The following is a 20,000-nucleotide window of genomic DNA, read 5'->3' as shown; positions in this document are numbered from 1 at the left end:
TATATATATACATCGTAAAATTGTCGAGTCTCTTGCTGCATTTTTCAACGGAATATAAAATATACGATATCCATAAAAAGCCTTTAGGACGAAAGCTCGAAAACCATTGTAACAAAAGCTTTTCGATAGAAACTATATGTAGGTGCGTATGTGTATTTGCATGTACGTATGAGAGAAAAAGAGACAGAGAGAGAGAGAGAGAGAGAGAGAGAGAGAGAGAGAGAGAGAGAGAGAGAGAGAGAGAGGGATGATCTTTAAAGGGACACGTTCGATATCAGTTGGCAATAATACTACTAAAAGCTATAAGTCAGAATAACTATGTCCTCGTGCGTACGTTCGATTGGCCGTGACACGTTTTCGTCCACGTTCTACGTATGTAATACGTACACGTTCACGCGCTACTTCGTCTTTCTATAATAAACGAAACTTATCGTTCGATTGACGTCTAAATTACGCATAAACTTGGAAATTCAAAGATTTCAAAGATAAAATCTTTTAGACGATAAAACGTTCGGCCAAACCAACCGAATGACCGATCGATCCATTAAATTCACCCTCGTATACCTAATTAAAAATTTATCGATTAATATTACACGTTTAGTAACACGTGTTACATACTAACAATGTTTCTTGCGATATGTATCTATATATATGATGATAATTTTATATTATATGTATTTAAGGTGTAAAACGTATGAAATTTATAATGAAATTATGGTATAAACATATACAATCTAAAAAAAAATATATATATATATATACATATATATATTTTTTTTTTATTTCTCAAAAAGGAAAAAAAAAGCAAAAAAAGAGAAAAAAAAAAACAAGAAGAAAAAAAAAGGAATAGAAAACTCATCAATTTATAAAATAATGACTCACGTAAATCCACGTGTTCGTCGATCAATAATCTCGTTTGGTTAAATAAATTAAAAATGAATAAAAAATTACCGGATCCAACCTATGTTTCAACTTCTGGAAAGAACGTAATCGTATCCTTGGGTTGAAAAGAAAAAAGAAAAAGAAAAAAAAAAAAAAAAAGAAAAGGCAAAAGAAAGAGAAAAAAGAAAAACAAAAAGAAGGAAAATCAATTAAAAGGTATCAAAGTAAGAATAAAAAATGTATTGTATACTATTTTAGTGATCCAGAAAGTTAGTCATTGAACGTACCCTACCTACATTCTACGAATCGAGCGATAATGCGAGTACGCTTTGTCGAGCAAATTGTCGAGGACGAATTAATGCACCGCCGCGTTGCCCTGCCTGTCTGCTCGTTCTATCGCAATATGCAATTAATTTACGCCTCGTGAAGTTCTCCAATTTCTAGCCAAAGTCCTCTCAATGCTCTCTCTCTCTCTCTCTCTTTCTCTCTCTCTTTGTCTGTCTATATATATATATATATATATGTGTGTGTGTGTGAGTGTGTGTTTGTGTATGTGCTTTTTTCTTGCTCATTTTTTTATAAGAACGATCTAAGAAAAGCTCGAAATTAGGTTGGCCAAGACCCATGATTTTTATATAAACACGTTTTAAAAATAAATATCCTTCAATACGATCGAATGATCCTACTTTTATCAGCATACGTATGTACATATATATATATATATATATATATATTATTACTACTACCAGTATTACTATTAATACTAATAATAGTACTAATACGGTATAGTACACGAATTTTCCTGTGAATTCGACGAATTAAACGCGAGCCTTACTTCCAATAGATTTTGTCGAGTATATGATTTCCATTGTTCCTTCTCTAATTCCTCAACCATCCTTTTTCATTTTTCCTCTCTCTCTCTCTCTCTCTCTATATATATATATATATATATTTATATGTCTCTGTACATCTGTCTGCCCGTCTGTCTTGCCTGTCTCCCTGTCTCTCTGTCTGTCTGTCTGTCTGTCTGTCCGTTTCTTTATGAGATACTAACAAATACATAATAAATGTATACACGCGTCATCGATTTCATCGTCGAGTTTTAATTAACGCAACTTCGAAAATGGCTTCGAAGCGCTCAATCGTAAGACGTAATTAACTTCCATTTCGTATTAACCTCGAGGTTCACCATACGTTTCTCTTCTATTCGTTTCGCTAACTCCGTTCACAGAAACCAATGCTCACAGGGACGTAAAGATGATTCTATTCGTACGATGAGTTTCCTAGATAATTAAACGCAGTTTTATTACTACTTCCTTCAAATGAAATGACATCGATTCGTTCGTTTCCTAATTTATCTTTAATTTCTTCTTCTTTCTTTGCTACTTTTCCTTTTTTCTTCTTTTTTTTTTTTTGTCTTTTTTTCCTTTTTTTTTTCTTTTATTTCATTTTTCTTTTATTTTGCCTTGTTCTTTTTTATCGTACGAATTTAAGAATCTTTTATTACGAACCAATACTTCCAATTATATTTACTATTAAATGTATATCACAAATTCAAAATAAATAACGTAGGAGCTATAAATTTTTCTCTAAAATGAAACTTTCTCTAAAAATAAGCTCTATTATTTTCACAGAGCAAACAATCTATACCTAGGAAATACATCATTCGCGTATAAAACAAAACAAAAAAAATATATGTATATATATATAAAATTTAAACATTGACAAAATAAAACTTGAATTTACGTAGACATGAAACATTAAATCTATAATATATACTAGTTATATATATATATATATATATATATATATATATTAGAATCAACAATGATATATATCAATAGTACATAATATATATCCCTCACCTTTAAAAAAAGAAAAAAGAAAAAAGAAAAAATAAAAATAAAGAAGAAAAAGGAACATTATCAAAATATAAATCGAACCCTGACATATCTTCGTATTCACATCGGAAATAAAATAACGACAGGTAAATCAAGAAAAAGCACGCGAACCTATCGTAACGTCGTTGACACCATCATTTATCATAGATACATATATTACTCTATATTTCAAAAAGAAAAATATTATATACGCATATATAATATAAGTATATATATATGTATATATGTAATATACATATATATTATCCTTTCGATTTCGTCCACTCGATAAAGTCGTTTCTCTTTTTTTAAAAGAGAGGAAATAAAAGTAGAAATATCTCGTTTTATCCTTAAAGCGTGGGCGTCGCTTTGAAAGGATCTCTAAAGTGTGCCTTTCAGGATTGCCATCGAAGCTGATACGATATGTGCCAACCGGTTAACTTCTTCTTAAGTAGAGTGGGTCTGGGCCTGTTGCAACGTTGGCAACGATTTCAAAGAATATATAGTTAAAATTGAAAGGGGCTTTAAATGCAACCCCTACTTTTCTCTCTTTCTCTCTCTCTCTCTCTCTCTCCGCCTCTCTGTCTCTCAGATATATATGCATACACTCTTTTTCTTCTCCTTCTTTTTTATTGAAAATAGCCAAACGCTTGGCATTCTTGTTCTTGTTCTCGTACAGGTCGCTTCACACGTCAGTTAACGATTGCCATCCCTCGAGCAAGCCCTCGCGACGAAAGAGACGATGAAATAAGAGGAACAGAGTGATAATGGGCTCTTTGACCGGAAAGGAAGATCGAACTAAAGCAACGCAGACAGACAATGGAAACGGAAAAGGACGTTTATCGGAATCCGTGAAAAAAAAAAGAGGAGGAGAGAAAAAAAGAAGGAAGAAAAAGAAGAAGAAGAAAAAATGGAACGGGAAAAGGGACATATCGAATCGTTTTATTCGTTCATTTTTCTTTTTCTTTTTTCGTTTTCTGTTTCTTTTTTCCTTCTTTTTTCTTCTTTTTTCTTTCTTTCCCTTTACGAGAGACATCCTAACGGTTATACAATATCTTGTTAACTCGTTCATTTTCTTTCCCCATTTTCTTCTCTTTTTTTTTTTTTGCTCTCCTTTTTCTCTATGAATAATTTCAAACAAACAGGTTTCTTCTGTATCTGTACTCACGCAGGTAAATGTATTTTTATATTATTTTGACAAAGTACATTTTTCTAATGACTTCTCTTTGTTCCTCTATCTTAATTTTAATTTTTCAATAATTAATATTGTAGCGAATCGAATATAAAAAAAAAAAGAAAAAGAAAAAAGACAGAACGACAAGAAGAAAACTTATCATTTTATCTGTGTACAAAAATGTTACAGGATTATTTAGAAAATCCGATATATAATATATAAGAGATATTAACGTTTGAAGAAAGTATTAAATGTGTAATGAAAAGATTTTATAGTGTTCGAAGGTGTACCGATAAAAAAGGAATATAGAAAAAAATAAAATAAAATAAAATAAAAAATAAAACATTGCCTCTTCGCGAACGTAAAAAAAAGAAAAAATAAATAAAAGATGCAATTTCATATAGAAATACCAATAAGGAAAATTGGTGATGACGGGGGGCGGGCGGGGGGGGAGGGCGGGAGGTCGATGGAAGGCAAAAAAATGTCGTGATATGAATCAAGTCCTGTTATATATTTCGTGGACTTTCTAAAAGAACGTCATCGAAAAATATAATGAGTATCTATCTATACTTGACGATGCACTCTGGCTCGAAGTTTCTTCCCTTCGCTTCCTCTTAACTCGAAAGAAGATTTTTACGATGGGTCGACATTATCGATAGACACGGTTTTAAAGTCCAAGGTAAATAAATTTCTGAGAAGGGAAAATAAAGAGGGACGGGTAATTAAATTTTTGTATACGTCATCTTCAATGTAGTGGACTACAGTACGTTGTCCACTACGTTCTGCATAGCCAAAGAAGAAGCGCATGAATTACGTTTTAAAAACGACACGCGCCTCGTATTACTCAGAACAACTTCTCACCGATCGATATAGCGAAACATACGTCGCTAACGAACAAATAACTTGAGTACCTACGTCTCCTACTTTCTACCTAAGAAAAAAGGAAAACATAAAAGAAAAAAAAAAGAGAAAGAAGAAGAACGAGGGGGAAGAGGAGGAGAAAGAGAAAAAAAAAAGGAAACGAAAGAATACAATTTCTTAACGTCCATCGAAAATAAATTTTTTTTTTTTACTGCTTTCTCGTTACAACGATCGATAAATAGTCCTGACAATTTCTCGCTTCATTATCCCTACTGCACTTGCACTAATGTCTCTCTCTCTCTCTCTCTCTCTCTCTCTCTCTCTCTCTCTCTCTCTCTCTCTCTCTTTCTCTTTTTCTCTTTCCCTCGTACTAATCTCTACTAATATGTTTCTCGACGATATCTATGATATACTAAGCCGTAACAATTCGTCTAAGCTACGATTTCTCATTAAATTATCTGACGAATTTTGACGATTATGCTTGATCATTATTACGAAGAAAATAATAAACGCGATATTTCTTTTTTTCTGTCTTTTTCTTTATTTTTTTTTTTTTCTTTTTCTTTTTTCTTCCCACTTAGACCATTTCATAACGATCACCCGCATTTGTACGAGAGAAAAAAGAAGTGTTCTATGAAAAGGAAACCGGGACATTCGAAGAAGGAAAGAGATAGAGAGATAGAGATAGAAGAAGAAGAAGAAGAAAAAAAGAGAAAAAGAAAAAGGGAAAAGAGATTGAAGTTCCTTTCACGAAAATCTTCATTTCAACTTTTTCGATTATCACGATAATTAAGTACCGATAACAATTTAAAATAATTATAAAAAGGAGACCAGCAATAATATGACCTGACATGATATTCTTGGTGAGTTAACCGTAATAATAGAAATACTGCTTAAAATTTCGAAATAAGAACGAATAAAAATCTAGCACTAGTAGATTTTACCTACTACTTGTCTGTGACTTTCTTTGCTCGAGAGTATAATTGTTCTCGAGAAACGAATTGTTTCGTTCATATCCCGTACGCTATGCAACCGTTCCCTCTATAGTTCTTATTTTAGCGACGATTATGCGTTTGACGAACGAAATGCAAAGGAAAGAAAAAAAGAGAGAGAAAGAGAGAGAAAAAGAAAGAGATAAAGAGATAAAGATATATATATATATATATATATATATATATATATATAGAGAGAGAGAGAGAGAGAGAGAGAGAGAAAGAAAGAGAAAAGTCACAATCCCTATGATATTTAAAAGTACCTCTTTTAAAGATGTAACGCTATAAGCTAGTTTGAATCTTAACAAGATTAACGTTGATATTTAACTTGGATATAAATTATATAATAATATATTCTGAATAATTTGAATTAATTTCTGATATATCTTTTCTCTCTTTGATCCTACTACTTGATCTCTCTCTCTCTCTCTCTCTCTCTCTCTCTCTCTCTCTCTCTTTCTTTATCTTACATAAGATAAACGTGATACCGATCGAGCGATAAGATCTTATCTTCTGCTCTTCGTTCGCTATCAGAAGAAAAAAGATCAAAGAAAAAGAGATCAGAGAAAAATATTCATTCTATAATGCCTAAAAAGAAAATCCTTAAGATTTTCTTCTTGAGAATGGAAGAACGTAAAGACACTGTGTTGTCACCATGAGACACTGCCACAGATCACTTGAAAACGTGGAAAAAAAAAAAATAAAAAGAAAAAGAAGAAGAGGAAAAAAAAAAGATATAATAATAAGAAAGACAAACTTGGTCGATCACTTTGTTGAGGATTACACGTATTACCGTGTTAGAGTTGGTACAATCAGTCGTAGTTCACGCGACGACGACGACAACGACGACAACGACGACGACGACGACGACGACGACGACGTTCGAGTGTGCCAAAGGTAGATAAGAATCTTGAAACACTTCCGGGAGTTCACCGACACCAATGAACACACTTTGATAACGAATATAAAGAAAACAAATAAAAAAGACAAATCGAAATCAAAACAAATCTTTGTTTTCCTCTCTCCCTCTCTTTCCCCTTTTAAATAAGAAATTTGCGAAGGGCCGTAAGGATAAAAAGGGGAATGGGAAAAAAAAAAGGAAACGAAAAGAAAAAAAGAAGAAAAAAATCTAGCACGGTCGATCACCGTACAAACTTATTCCACATCGTCGTCGTCAATTCGCGACGATCGCGTAGATCCGTCCGAATAATCAGTAATAACGGATCACGATCGTTCATTTCTATTGTACAAGAAAAAAAGAGAGAGAGAGAATACGAGAATGTCGCGAGAAAACGACCGGCCGGCAGCGTGGCTGCCTTAGTTTGCGAAGGCGCGTGCCATGCCATCCTTTCGAACCCCTCCTGTGTTACCCTACCACCACCTCGACACGGATCACCCCCACCCCCATTCCTAGTTTCCAACCCTCAACCCCCTCGCTCATTCTCTCTCTCTCTCTCTCTCTCTCTCTCTCCTGTTCTCGCTATGCGACACGGCTATGACGCGACGTCTTTCCACTCACCCCTTTCAAACCAATCTCACCCACCCATCCATCCACCCATCTCTACCCTTCCTTCCTTCCTTCCTTCCTTCCTTCCTACCCTTCTTCCATCCCCCTTCTTATTTTCTTGCCACACACAACCTCCACCACTTGATATTCTTTTTACGCGCTCGTGTGCACGCTCCAGAAGAGCCAACCGATCGAGCTTACTTACGCTTGGACACCGAGATGAAAATGCCTTTACGATTTCATCCTACCCTTAGTCGAGGGCGAATTTCAAGCTCTTTTACCTATAAGACTTACGGTTTACTGAACGATCACGTGTATGATAGAACTTTTTCATCCTGGTTTCGAACGTTCCTCCGGTCGTTTCGTAAAATCATCTTTCATCGATCGATGAACGTTTTTTAACGTTGTTTAAGTACAAACAATAATAATTCATAGGATATTTGAATTTCTTCTCGTTTAGGGAAAAGATGTTTGCGCGAGTAAATAAATTGATATTACTGAGATAGATGATATTGGAAGGACGAACGTTTGAACGGTAAATTAATGCGATTATATGTAAATATTTTAACGTGAAAAAATATATTTAAAATATATTAAATATTAAAATCGATAAATATATTCACTCGTAATTTTTTTTTTTTTTTTTCCTTTAGATAGATCCAATCGAAAAAATATGTCCTTCTTTCTCCTTTGCCGGAAATGTAATACGTTAGTTCATCGAATACGACGTTGAAAAGAAAAATTGAGAGGTCAATCATTGTAATGCACGATCGACGATACGTTTATTTACAAAAATAAAATTGTACGAAGTAAAAAATGAACGATAGGAATTGCATCGGGCACAGACGTCAAGCACGATTTTCTTCGAGAAAAATAAGAGGTTCTTGTTCTCGCGATCACTCTCTTATATTCACGATCGTGATCTCGAGTGCTTGAGACGATAGCATTCCTAAACTATTCATGCGGTAATATTTGAAATTTTTCTTATATAAGATGTTCCAGAACGAATCATATATCTACACATATTTTATATATTTTTCTTTTTTCTTTTTTTTGGCTGCGAGTGAAATATGAACTTTTATTTTTATTTATTTATTTATTTATTTATTTATTTATTTATTCATTCATATTTTTTTCTGTTTATTCATCCGATACTTCCCAAACAACATTTTCTTTTAATAATTGTAACAAATTTTATCTTTAATCGACCATTCCATCACAACATTTTCATATCGTCTTTTATTAATTCATTTTCACATTAACTCTTGCGTTAATCAAATATGTAAATTTATTATTGCGGTTATTTGATAATGAATTATATGTCGGTTATATATATATATAAAAAAAAAAAAAAAAAAAAAAAAAGGAGAAATAAAAAGATTGTACTTTCGTTAATCTTTACGACTTTAATTCGTCCTTTTTTACGCGCGCATTCATTCTTACTCCCATATAATTCTATTGCATCGCACTGAGATTTATCTGTGTATATTTGTTCAATTATTTATTTATTCCTATGGAGAATAGAAAATGTTTCCCCTTTAGTCGAGCGTGAAATTTGAGGAAAAAGGAAGGAACGAGTTCGGTAGCCGGAACTGAAGAAAAAGAAGGAAAGGGAGAGGGAAAAAAAAGGAAAAATAAAAAAAAGAAAAAAAAAATATAAAGAGTGGAGGATTGCCAGAATCGTTTAATAAATTTCATTTGAATCGTTAGCGGTTCCTCAGCGATCTTGGCAAAGACCCTGGCCTGTCGTAAATTTTTTCTTTCCTCTTTTTATTCACCTTATCGCAGTCCTCTTTTTTCCTCATCATAAAGTGGTAAAGAGAGAGCGAGCGAGCGAGAGAGAGAGAAAGAGAGATAAAACCGCAATCGCGGACATAGATTAATCGACGAAAGATTGACATACAGTATGCGAATATCGAGACGATTAGTAAACTCCGTTCATTAATTTTCATGCCAACCCCTCAAACTCTCCTGTTTTTCCCTCTTCCGTTATTCCAAGAGAGCTTCGTTCTTCTTTGCTTATATTATCGTATACTGAAATTATCGTAAAAACATACGTCTTTTGAGAAGCTTTGTTATTCCAGTTAATTAAGTTCCCCATAAACTGACAGTGAATTATAATTAGACTATTAATAGTTGATATAAGAAAGGAAAAAGAAAAGGATCGAACGAATTTTGAAAGAAAAGGGAAAAGAGAGAGAGAGAGAGAGAACGAAAGTCAATGATTGAAAAGCAAATTTTTGACGGATGCGCGTAAAGTAAATCGTTAAAAATGTCATAACGCGATTAAACGGTAATTTGCTTCAAACAAAATCCTTTTGAGTGTTTAAAAAAAAACATATGAAAACAAAAAAATAAAAACAAAAAAAAAAAGAAAAAGAACGAAATATGTACAAAAATTTTTTATTACTCGTATTGTATGTAAAAAGTAAATCTCTCGTAAAACGATATGAATTTTCGCGGAACAGAGATTTAGGAAACAATCTGCATTAAATTCCCTGCAAGAATTTAATCCGTTCGAATGAGCCCAGTAAAAAAAAAAAAAAAAAAAAAAAAAAAAAAAGAAAAAGGAAAAAAAAAAGAAAAAAGTATATAAAAAAAAAAAGAAAAAAAAAGGAAGAACGAGCGAACCAAACGAACGAAAGAAGCTAGAGAGAAATAGGGGGATGAGCATGGCTAGTAACTATGGAATAATGTCGTAATCGGAAAGGATGAACGACAAACGATGGGGACGTGCTTCATTTAGCGTCTTAAATAACGTGGAAGAGAAAAATCGTGTCTCCGCTCTGCGGAATGATCGTGTGTAATCGTGCAGGAAAAAGAAAAAAAAGAAAGCGAAATAAAACACATCAAAAAAAAAAAAAAAAAAAAAAAGAAAAGGAAGAAAAGCAAAAAGAGAGAGAAAAAAAAAACAGGATCCGTTCTTCGTTATCATCATCCCCTGACGCAACGATATCGACGAATTTTTGATGTTGAAACTTTTTTTTATTTATTCCTAATGAAGACCTCACGTACGTATCGGTGAATATATTATATTTCGATGTGCGTATCTAAAAGTGTGAAAAGTCATATCGCAATTATCGTCTGAAATATATACAAATGATTTTTTTACGGCTGCAAATTGACACGACCTCGATTATTCTCCTATTTTATCACTGTCCATCTTTATCTTATTCATCGAAGCAAACTCTCGTCTTTGCTAAATGAATCTCGTTGTAGTCGTTCTCATAAGAATGGACAACGATGGCGACGATGAGTCTCCAACGTTATCCACAAATTTTGTTCTGCAATTCCTATTTCCTCTCTCTCTCTCTCTCTCTCTCTCTCTCTCTCTCTCTCTCTCTCTCTCTCTTTATTTTGCTTGCTCACAAATAAACGTCAGTCTCGAGCGTGGGCGTTTGAAACGGAATATATATCCTCCCTTTTTATGTATCTATATCTCTTTCTCGCTCGCTCTCTCTCTCTCTCTCTCTCTCTCTCTTCTTTCTATCTCTATTTAACTATCCATCTATCTTTTTCTCTTTTTTCATTCTTGTCTTCTTTCTTTCTTTCTTTCTTTCTTCATGGATCAAGGTCAAGACATTTCTCTTGTACATTCGTTTTCCAACCATTTCGTAGCATTCCTTTCCTTAACCATAAGAATATCCTTTTATTACCTATTTGCATACAACCCGGACGTACGAGCTATTTGGACGAATATCAAGAACTCAAAAACGATTATATACGTTTTTATTTAAAATCCTCTACGACAAGGAATAATAAGTCTTTTGTAATCTGGATGAGTGCCGAACCGAGACATCGTTCTTTCAGTCGGTACAATTTGAAGGTTCCTAATGTATCTAAAGAATTATTAAAGATTCGTTACTTTAAAGTGCCTGTTTGCGAGCTTTTATCGCTCGAAAAAAAAGAAAAAGAAGAAAAAGAAAATAGGGAAAAAGAATAATTTTTTATCTTCTCTTAGAATTTTAAACGTAAGAACTTATTTCACGAACATATACAAAAACTTCATCAAAATTTCATATTGCAAGATTTACGTCTAATCTAAATGAAAAGCTAAATATATATATATATCGTCATATGTATTTATTTTATCGGGACACTTTGACAATTGGATTATTTCCTGAACGAGTCGTTCAGATCGACTAGAAATCGAAAAATCATAAATGAGGAAATAATTTTGAATAAATTCGAAATAGACGTGGGAAAAGGATCTTTCTAAATAATAGATAGAAGCGACAGATAATATCCTGAATATTATCCTTGACCGTACTGCAACATTTTAGTACGATCCATTTTCCACTTATTGCAATGACACAAGAAGGAAATGAAGAAAGAGAGAGAGAGAGAGAGAGAGAGAGAGAAGGAGAAAGAGAAAAAGAAAAGAGAGAGAAAGAGAGAGAGGGGGAAAAAGGGAAAAGAAAGAGAAGATAGAGGGTGAAAAGTGCAAGTTCGAGTAAGTAGAAACAGTCGACGCGTGGTCAAACGATTCTCGACGGCAGTGGCGTCGGCAGTGGCTTTTATTCGAAGGTCGCGATCGTCATCTTCAAAGAATCGTCGATAATGCAGTTACCGTTTACGGCATGTGCCCTACGATCGTCATATATCGATTCGCTCACCCACTGACCTATATTCCAATCGAACTTCTCCGGAGCTCACTCGCAAGGATCTCCGTCCTCGTTCGTCCTACCTACCCCAACAGCATTGGCAAACTATACCATCGAATACTCGAGAGCACCCTCTCGTATTTTTCACAAGAAACCAATTCTTCATCCTATGATAAGAAGATCGTCAAGAGTTCTATGGATTCTATTCTGATACTTAATGAAAATAAAATGTTACTTAAATATCATAAATAAAACAAATGATCTTTATATAGTGATCATCTTTTTCCTTTTTCTTATCTTTTTTTTTTTTCTCTCCTTTTTTTCCCTCTATGATTTAATGATTCTCGAGAAATAGATCTTACGTAAAATATAAATAAATTGTTCGATATTATTTCGAAATGTTAGTTAATAAATAAAGATATATTCAATTCTATCATCTTTTATAAATTAAACTACATTCAAAATAATAGAAATACTCTCTCTCTCTCTCTCTCTCTCTCTCTCTCTCTCTCTCTCTCTCTCTCTCTCTCTCTCTCTCTTTTTTTATTTCACATTGTTAATCATAAATCATGAAACTTTATCAAAAAACACATACACTTGTATTTCTATCATGTAACTTATTAGATTGAGAACAATCTCTATCTGCTTGAGTCAAGATTGACTATACTAGTTTTTGACTTAGGAAAGAAAAAAGAAGAGAAAAGAATAGAAGAAAAGAGGAAGAAAAAGAAAAAAAGGGGAAAAAAAAAAGAAAAATGGACTGGGCATTTTAACCGACGACTTCCGTCATTCAAAATTCGACTATTTGTTTCAAGGACAGAGGGAGCATAACCTCTTGGAGTGCTCGTCCAGGTCTTTTTTACGCGCTTGCCAAGCTATCAAATAGAGCGAACCTTTTATGAATGCGAACGTTGCTTCTATTGTTCACCTTACCGCGTTCGTTCTATCTATAGAAACTAATTTTTACCTCGCGCTTATTACCTCTCTCTCACACACACACACACACACACAGAGAAACGTTAAGAGAAAAAAAAAGAGAGAGAAAGAGAGGCGGGAAAAAGGGAATTTACTCTGACTTTTAACAGCCACGCGAGCCGTGTCTGACCAGTCACGGACTCTTCTACTTTGCCATACGTTTAATAACGTTCTTATTACCAGCAATGTACATTCTAACGATTATTAGCCACGATTTTTCGGATAACTCTTTCGTTCAAGCTTAATTACAGATCGAGCAAACTTTTCTACAGCTTCGTTTCTCCTTGACCGTCATCCGTATCGAAAAAGAACGAAAGAGAGAGAGAGAGAGAGAGAGACTTCAGGAATAGCATGCTATCGGCTATTCGATCCACTCGCACTCGTGATTGCTTATCGAAAAATATCGAGAGACTAAAGTCAATCGTGAATGTTCCAATTTATGGATTCTCCAACGATTGAATTATCATTGCGGAGAAAAGGAAAAAAGATGAAAAAAAGATGAAAAAAAATCGGCCAGAGAATGTCAAATATATAAATATATATATATTTGATTGTTTTAACATTTTAATTGAAAAAATTTTTCGAACGAATTCGATCATTTGTTTATCCATTAACAAAAGATGATCATCCATAATCCTATTAAAAACATTCAAGAAAAAATTTTTCATATTTTCTTTTATGATCAGTAGAAAACTATCGTTAGCGGTCGGCCTTGAGTGAACTATAATATCCTGTAAGAAATGTGACTTTTGGACGCCCATGTAAGAATCTACTAAACAAGGAACGAAAAATCAGGAACACGTAAATCACGCTAAGTACGAATGAAATTGTTAAAGTTGCCATAGCATATTTGTTTCTATCAGGGTTACGAAATTCGCGGCCAACTTTTTCTACTTCTTTCACTACTACTACTACTACTACTTCCTCTACTTCTACTTCTTCTTCTTCTTCTTCTTCTTCTACTTCTTCTTCTTCTTCTTCTTCTTCTTCTTCTTCTTCTTCTTCTTCTTCTTCTTCTTCTTTTACTTCTTCTCGTTGAAAACTTCGCTCGATTCGACGATAACTAATGGAAATTTCCTGGCCTATGATCGGGCAAGTACAACGTTAAAAAATAAACAGATATACGAGAAACCATTTTGTTTCATCAAAATGGTTTCTTTTCAATCAAAAGTTAAAGTCATTAAAGAGAGAGAGAGAGAGAGAGAGGGAGAGAGAGAGAGAGAGAGAGAGAGAGAGAGAGAGAGAGAGCAAAAAAAAAATATTCATAAAATTCATATTAACAATTTTAAAATGTATATTAAATAATTTCCTTGCATATGACTATAATTTTCACTCTAAATAAGTAAATATATATATATATGTGTGTGTGTACATAAGTAAATATTTATAATTAAATAACATCGAAATTCAATTCGTACCAGTATCCTTAAAAATATTGAATAATTTTGATCGGACTCGGAAAAAAAAGAGAAGCAAAAAAAAAAAGAAAAACAAATTTTGATACCAAATAGAAATAAATAATTGAAATTTCTCATAGTTCGAAACAATAGGAAAATCTTGTCCGTTGTCGAATTGAAACGACGGCGACGTCGCCATCGTTGGATCGATTTGGAGAGCACCCGGGACATCCCAGTATCGGCGTCCAGGCCCGAAAAGCGACGCGTGCCGTATTACCAGGACGATTATATTCCATTGTGAAATGCAATTGAATAGCGAAACGTCTACGTGATGCAAATATATATATATATATATATATATATATATATATATATATATATATATGTATAATATATAGGTACATTTCCTATTGCATAACAATACGATAATAAGCAAACTAACGCATTATTCCTAATACTTTTCTAATTATAATCCCAATTATAATTAGTATCACATATTCACTATTCCAATTGTTATTTATCTCGTTCTCTTTTTTCTTCTCCTTCCTTTTTTTTTTTTTTTTTTTTTTTTCAATATTTCTCAACGACGACGTTTTTAATTTATTTCTTCTTTTCTACGTTATTTCTTTATTTTTTTCTTTTTTTTTTTTTTTTTTTTTTTTTTTTATACACATTCGCGTTGGAAAAAAAAAAAAACAAAATATTTTTCAATATACTCAACGAATCATCAAGTTCTTCACATTATTTTCTCGATCGCGTTATCAAAAATGATACAGGTTTGTATGTAATAGGTCTAAACGTCGCGATTGCATGATCATACCGAGTCAATAAAGCTAAAATGGGTTAGCGTAGTTAATAACGTAATTGCAACCGTCTAGTGTCAATATCGTTTTATACGCATTCGATGCGACCTATCTAAAGAGAGAGAGAAAGAGAGAGAGAGAGAGAGAGAGAGAGAGAGAGAGAGAAGGAAAATATCGTCTAGAATGAAATTTTAACGGTTTTACGGGCAACGATGGTGCCAGTATAAGAAGATTTAAGACGCCTAGTTGTCGGTGCTCGTACTATTATCGTTAAGAGTAATAAGAAATTTGTCATTTCTATCTAAATGGATCAGCTGGAATATCGATCCAGAATTATTTTTAACGATTCATTAGTACATATTATCTCAAGTGAGAAGTAAAAGAAAACAAAAAAAAAAAAAAAAAAAGAAGAAAAAAGATTAATCGATTCTTCTTTTCTTTTTTTTTCCCCTTTTTTTTTTTTTTTTTTTTTTTTTTTTTTTTAGTTTGTTTGTTTGTCTTCAAAACCCCTTGAAGAAATAATTATAGTTATCTCTTGGGAACAATTGTAAAGAAAGTTGAATTATTTAATCCGACCTTTGAATTATTTTCAATCTTTTATACTCTTTTTGAAAGGGAACGATGATTTATGTATTTTCATGTAACATCAATTAAAAATGAAAAATAGTAATATTCTCTTGCGAAAACGAATCAGTTCTTTTTTGTCTTGTTAATTACAATAGAAAAATTTAATTTATCCATAATACATGCCGAACGATTGATCGATTTAATTCGTCCGATCGAAAGGAAGAAAAAAAAAAGGCAAAGAAGAAGCAAAAAAAAAAAAAGAAAAAGGACAAAGAATCGTTCCAGTTTTCTTTTATGTATTCTTCTTTTGGAATAAGTATTAAGGAAAATCTTTATACGGGAAAATAATCCTTTTGTAGGTTTTCTATGGTCCTCTTGGCAGAATATTATATCGAATAATAATTGATTTTGCGACCCAGTTAAATATCATGCATAGAAACAAATCTTGATACTACCACGCCCTTTAATTATTATAAAAGAAATTTGGAAGGGCAACGGGAGGAACTTTCCGACGAAGCTAATCATCTTTAAAATCAGCGTGACGTGACTTTAATGACTCTCTTCGAGTGATTATCGCAAGATAGACCTGCAGGGGCTCAGGAAAATGCACGTCTAAAGCGGGAGTTACTCTGTTCAGCCCTTGGGACATGCTTGGCAGTGAACAACAACCTCGGTCACCGCGCGGTTTGGTCGATCGTTTCCAACGATCGACCCAACTCTCTCTCTCTCTCTCTCTCTCTCTCTCACTTCTCTCTCTTTCACCATACTATCTTAAGAATCTTCAGAAAACAGAGCATAAGTCTGAAGTATCATACACATATATATTCCACCTGTTTTCTTTTTTTAACTTTTAACAAAAAAGATACAGGTAGTATATTTATCGATTGAACAACTTCGCTTTGCTTAACAAGTATTATTCAAAAAAGAAAAAGAAAGAAAAATATTGACTATCGCATTGTTGATAAAAAAGTATTAGGTGTGTGTACATATAAGTATATATATATATATATATATATTGTGTGTATACATATATATATATATATATATAAGACGATTATAAACATATTAATCATTCATGATACTTATATTCTTACTTATATTCTAACAGATAAGTCTTCCATTATCCCACGTCCTTAAAGAACGATTGAATCCCTTCGTAAAGATGGAAAACAAAGTGTCCAATAACTCTTACATTTATGGTAACACACGTACACACGTGCCCACCCACGCATACACACACGCAAATATAGAGAAAGCGAATACATAATCACATTCACATTTAGTCGGCGATATCTCGCAAAATCGGCAGAATACATACATACATACATACATACATACATACATACATACATACATACATACATACGTTTGTGTTACGGACAGGAAGGAATCGTAGCGAGACGCAGCTGACGCGGCCGTTCGTCAGAGCGATACACTTATCGACGTCATGCACGCATCGAAACGGCAATAGGAAGCGAGTAGCTGAATTAGCATCGCTTCTGATAATCGAACGTTTAGTTCTATCTCCAGTGCTACAAAATCTATTATTTTTCATTTCAATTCATCTGAGACACTCGTATTACATATATATATATATGTACATTTATTTATACATACCTATGTAAATATTTTCCAAATTTTAAACAAAATAATACTCGTAAAATAATTGTTAACATTTATATATATATATATATATAAAAGTTTTTTTAATATAAATTTTATTATTCACAACGAAGACGTTCGATATCAGGCAATAGATATATATCTCGAAGGTCATTTGAAATGACAAGCAAAACTAAACTGGCAAGCTTTTCATGCACACGTGATTGTATGTATGTAATCAGAGAAAAGAAAAAAAAAAGTGAAGATTTTTCGCTTGTCATCGAAAGACCTGAGGCTATGTATACTGTGTCATTGTCAAATAAGCTCTCTCTCTCTCTCTCTCTCTCTCTCTCTCTCTCTCTCTCTCTCTCTTTCTCTTTATCTATCTCTCGTTTTCTCCTTAAGAAAGTCACGATGCTGATTGTGCTTGGACCTCAAAAGCTAACCCATTAAATATGCATATTCCTAAACGACGTTTACCACTTTGCGTAACCGTTAAACGTCGTTTATATAGATCAAGCAAACTATATGCAACGATGATCGATCAACAATTGGATTCTTCGAAAATATTCTCTCTCTTTCTCTCCCATTTAATGGATTTTCGAGTCCCTTTTATAGTCCCTTGCATAATTTATAGAAAGTGCCATACGAATCAGTGCATCTCGAATCCAAATCGATTTTCAAATACAATTCGACAAAACTCTCAGGCAACTATAATATCTATCTCATCACATCCTTTATCAAACTTATTACCTTTGAAAAGTTTTTAATTATAACGAATGAGAAACAAAGATATTTTCTGTCACGTTAATCATTACGCAAACATTTTTTTTCAGAAAGAAAAAGAAGGGAGTCTCTCGTTTATCGCGAAAATCATTACGAAGTAAGAAAAAGGAGACAGTCTATAAAAGAAGTGACAGTGCGGAATCGGCTATAGTAAGTTACATTAACTTATGTCTTATGTATCCCTATACGCCTATATATATATATATATATATATATATATATATATATAGAATAGATATCACTTATATCTGATCTCAGAAGCTTCATCGAAAGCTTTGAATATCTCGAACAAAGGAGAAAGACAATGGGTAACGTATACGAGCGAGTGGGTTATAGTAGGATATGAGAGAGAGAGAGAGAGAGAGAGAGAGAGAGAGAGAGAGAGAGAGAGAGAGAGAGAGAGAGAAAAGAAAAAAAGATAGATAAAGATGGGGTTAAGAGATAGAGAGAGAGAGAGAGAGAGAGAGAGAAAGAGATAGGAAGTAACTGAGCAAAGAATTTATCAATGGACAACGGCGCGCGAATACGATCGTGAAAATTCACGTGTTCTCCTTTCCTACTTCCGTTTTAACAGAATACTCCTGTCCCTTTATATCCCTTTATCCCGCGTTCCTTCCCTTTCCCCCATAAGACTTGGCGACTTCTCGCGATCGAATTTAATCCATTTCACCGAGGGCGCAAGCGTATTCGCCTTGAAGAAACGATTTCCCACGCGACTCCAAATCCGACCTGGCGAAAGCCGATTTTCCGTTCTAATTCACATCGAAAAACGTGGAAAAAAAAAAGCACATTCTATTTTTGTCTTACTCTGCATTTATCAACTCATTCCTCCTCCCCGCTCCTCTCTCCTCTACCCCTTGGTCACCTTTTCTTGACTTGCCGAAAGTTTTCAATCGACACGAAACACAAAGATCAAAATGAAAGAGATATTAACCAATTGAAAGTAAAAAAAAACCGTGGAATTTCAACGTTCCTATAAACCGTACATATTTTTCGATCGAAATATTATATAGAGAACTCGTTGGTATAGTTTTTTCTTTTTCCCGATGAAAGTCCGAAATCGACTCAAATGTCAAAGGAAGAAAATCGTCTGATCTATGAAATATAATCTTTTGGTAAAAATAAAAATTATGTTATTAAAATTTGTGTTTTATTTAGCATAATAATCGTAATTACAATTTTTATGATCCTTTAGAAAGACGACGAGAGTTCTTTGTTATTACGTACGTATGTACGAAGCGAAAATCCAAATCCAATGGAAAATAAAAAAACCTTCGTTCGTCGTATGTACGTCAATAAAGCGAAATGATTCATATGAAAAGCGCAAGCCGTTTCTTGCTCGTTAAATTAAAATTTCTATTGATTATTAAGGCAAGAGCTTGCTTGCTTCCCTGCCTGCCTGCCTGCCCATTTTATTTTTCCCTTTTGCACGTTGACAAACGAATGAAAAATCCATCGGTGAAAATAAAAGAAAAGAAGAAAAACAACGCGTAATCGTGCATATGTTATCGTACGAATGAACGATAGGAAATAGAAATCTTTAAGTTTTTCTTCCTTCTTTTTTTCTTTTAGTCATTCCTACACGTCAATAAATCTAACAACATTGGAATTCGATGAGCATCGTTGTCACAAGCTGTATACCCATCGAAGAACTCGATCTGTTCGAGTCTAATCGAGTCGATATGTATCATTTGTTAGTGTGTAATCTTGCCAGCAGGAGCGAACGAAAGCACAAAGAAAGCACAAAGAAAGAAAGGGGGGATGGGGAGGATGGGAAGAAAAGATAGATAGACAGATAGAAAGATGGACAGATAGTTAGATAGATAGATAAATAGATAAAGGAATAGAACACGAACGAACGAACGAACGAACGAACGAACGAACGAACGAACGAACGAACGAACGAACGAACGAACGAACGAACGAACGAACGAGCGAGCGAGCGAGCGAGCGAGCAAACGAACGAACAA

The 20,000-nt window shown here is 33.6% G+C and overlaps 1 protein-coding gene across 15 annotated transcripts in view; it reads right to left on the bottom strand.

Moving 5' to 3' along the window:
• Positions 1 to 20,000, bottom strand: part of LOC124954026 (potassium voltage-gated channel protein Shaker) — a 130,948-nt gene that overhangs the window by 50,824 nt on the left and 60,124 nt on the right. Inside the window, exon 1 of one of the 15 annotated variants that reach the window (XM_047506243.1) lies at positions 6,547 to 6,682. The exons of the other annotated variants lie outside the window; for them this stretch is intronic. The gene's annotated coding sequence lies outside the window, so the exon portion shown is untranslated. Of the gene's footprint in view, positions 1 to 6,546; positions 6,683 to 20,000 lie in introns of those variants that run through there. 15 annotated transcript variants of the gene reach the window in all.

This window comes from Vespa velutina, chromosome 14, assembly GCF_912470025.1.
Source record: "Vespa velutina chromosome 14, iVesVel2.1, whole genome shotgun sequence".
In the NCBI taxonomy this organism is placed as follows: Eukaryota; Metazoa; Arthropoda; class Insecta; order Hymenoptera; family Vespidae; genus Vespa; species Vespa velutina.
Note: the sequence above shows the minus strand (reverse complement) of the source record. Positions and strands in the feature narration are given on the sequence as shown.